This window comes from Balearica regulorum, chromosome 8 (genome assembly GCF_011004875.1).
Source record: "Balearica regulorum gibbericeps isolate bBalReg1 chromosome 8, bBalReg1.pri, whole genome shotgun sequence".
Lineage (NCBI taxonomy): Eukaryota > Metazoa > Chordata > Aves > Gruiformes > Gruidae > Balearica > Balearica regulorum.
In genome coordinates, this window is record NC_046191.1 from 3,044,098 (window position 1) to 3,046,891 (window position 2,794).

Consider the following 2,794-nt stretch of genomic DNA (forward strand, 5'->3'; position numbering starts at 1 on the left):
ATACAGCCCAGGAGTAAAAGTGAATTTCCTGACAAAATTATGCCTAACTGAACCTTGGCACGTAGAACGGAAGCCTCCCGTATTCAGAGCTGTACCAGTTACCCTTCACCAGCCACTTTTCCTTCTTTTGCTGGATATTCAGAGACGTGCTGGCACTCGGGCAGCTGCCGAGAGCTACATCCCGCTCAGCCACCCCGCGGGCAAATCTGCCTGGGCTCCCCCAAGAGCAATCCCTGGCTGCACCGTCCCCCTCTCCCACGCGAGGCTCCAAATCCCACGAGCTGAACCCGCACAGGCACAAATTGTTTGTCACGGGGGCAGGAGGGAACAGTTCGGACTCCGTTTTGCAGCACTTGTAGGCGCAGCGGAAAGGACCGGTTGGAGGAACTGTAGCTGGGATAAAGCCACGAGAGTGCAGGAAGCTTGGCGTCTCATGCTGAAGATGCTGAAATAAGTCGGGAGCCCCAGGAGAGGACAGCTGTGTGCTGCCGTTGGGCTCTTACCACCGTTAAGGGCAAGAGAGCAGTTTTTAATACACAGAGTTTGACTGAAAAGCGCCCGTGGTTTCATTAGAAGGAACTCAGGACTGACCTGCTTTAAAAAGAGGCCAACCATAAACTATGGGGTCACTTGTTCACGCAACGCTTAAAAGGCAAATTAGCACAGCCAAATTGTTTTTCCTCCACTAAGCCCAGCTTTCTGGTTTAGTGCTCTGCAGCAGCGGGGAAAACCTCCGGGACGCGACCCTGCCAGGGGAAGCGCTGGGCTCCCAGGACCAAGCCACAGAAAACACACGGCTCTCCCAACCTCGGGCACAAGCTTCCCCGTGTCAGCAGCTGCCGTGCTGCTGGGTGATGATGCTGTGTACACACACACACGCTCGCACGCACACGCTCACGCTCGCACACTCACCAATGGCCCAACGCAGAACACAGCCCGCAAACAGCAGCTTAGCCCAGCCTGCCCGTGGGCAGCAGCGTTTCCTGCTTTAGCTTTTAGTGTTTATTGAGATCTCCTTTTTTCTCTAAAACTGACCCAGATCATTTCATTGAGCAGTTATTAGGGTGCTGACACAATTTACAGAATGTATTATTTGCAATTCTAGTTTGTTTTTATAATCAAATCAGACTGAAGCTCTCTGGTGCAAATGTAAAATCTTCTTTTGCCTCTTCGCATATTTTATAATCACCAATTTACATTGTTTTCAAGTTTGTTATTAGCTGACTGAGAGATCAAACGTTTCTGTGCCATACGTGTCCCTACAGAAGCAGTTGTCAAGTAGATTTAGACTTGGTCTTTCAAGCGCTCAGAAGAAAGGAGACTCCCCAGATTAATTTGGAACTTTCTTTGCTGACTGCATCTGCCCTTTCCTGGCCGGGCGGCTCACGCTTCCAGCCCGATTCATTTGGCCGAAGTCACAGCAGCGTCTGTGCTAACGATGCCTGACACATGGTATGGAAATGGAGTCCTTCATTACAGCCCCACGTACTCCACACATTTTCTCCACTAAAACAATTACAAACCTCCTCTGCAAATTAAAAAGAGGAGCAAGAACCAGCACGGTGCTGCACAGGAGCAGCAGAGAGGTGTTTTTATCATGGCCCAGCACTAAGGGCTCTCAGGGAACAAGGGCTTCTCTAAGAGGACTGAAATCCATATTTGACAGTAAAAATGCTGGAAAAGATCAGAAAAGGGGTTTCACAGCAGTGATTTGCTTGAATAGAAAAAGGAGTGGATGAGTCCCCTGTGCGCTCGGGCCAGGGAGAGTGGAGGGAGCAGAGATCCAACAACAGCAGTGAAAAGCAGCCGGGCTTGGTCCCATCTCCCTGATGCTTCTCTGGTCCAAGCACCACCACAGCAGAGCTGGGCTGATGCGCCCCACGAGACAGCACACGAGGGGGACGAGTGGTTGATGGCACCCAGAGAAAGGCTGGAAGCAAGGATTTACACATGAGAGGCTCCCGGGCTCCTGAGCACCAAACCTCCTCTCCCCCACCACGTGCTACGGTGGAAATTCCCGTCTGTCTCCACGCAGATGGGTTGTTTGGGTTTGGTTTTTCCTTTTTGCTTGGAGTGGAAGAAACCCAAATGCTACCACTGCTCTTTTTTCACTTTAAACAGGAATCCTTGCTGCTACAGTTTGTGGCCAGACCATGAGCACAAGTGTTGCTCCCTCAGACAGGTGACGCAGGGTTTATTCAGATAATCTGGTATTCTTCTGCATTGCTGACCTGAATCCAAGCCAGAGGCCACGGCCAGTCCAAAACCGGAGCGCAGGGTGGACAGGGCTGTGGTGGAAGTGGCGCAGCTGCAGCTTTCCCCGTGCATCCCCCGTGGGTAGGGCTGGCCAGCGAGGACAGGAGCTCTGCCCCACCGACCCGGCGACATCCCGCAGCAGGGTGCAGGCCCTGAGGTTTTCTGGTTTTTAATACGCTCCACGCCGAAGCAGCTCTGCCAGCAAAACTCTTAGTGTGGATCGAGAGAAGTCTGTCTGCCAGAGGAGACACCTCACCTCTGTGAGGAAGAGGAGATAAAGAACCTTTGTCAGCACATCTGCATCTACCTCAGAAGCGTGGCTGGCAGCATCCTGGTTAGGGCCAGGGTGGAATGTTTCACATTCCTGGAGAACAGAGCTGCTCCCTCAGACCCAGCCCGAACCTCAGCGGCACAGGCAGTACCGCCACGGGCAGGCCCCGCGCCGCCGAGCCCAGCCAGGGCAGACGGCGAGACCAGGCACGAGTGCGCGGGGATTTGGGGAAGCGAACCAGAAGGGGGAAAAAGTCACCTAAACTCA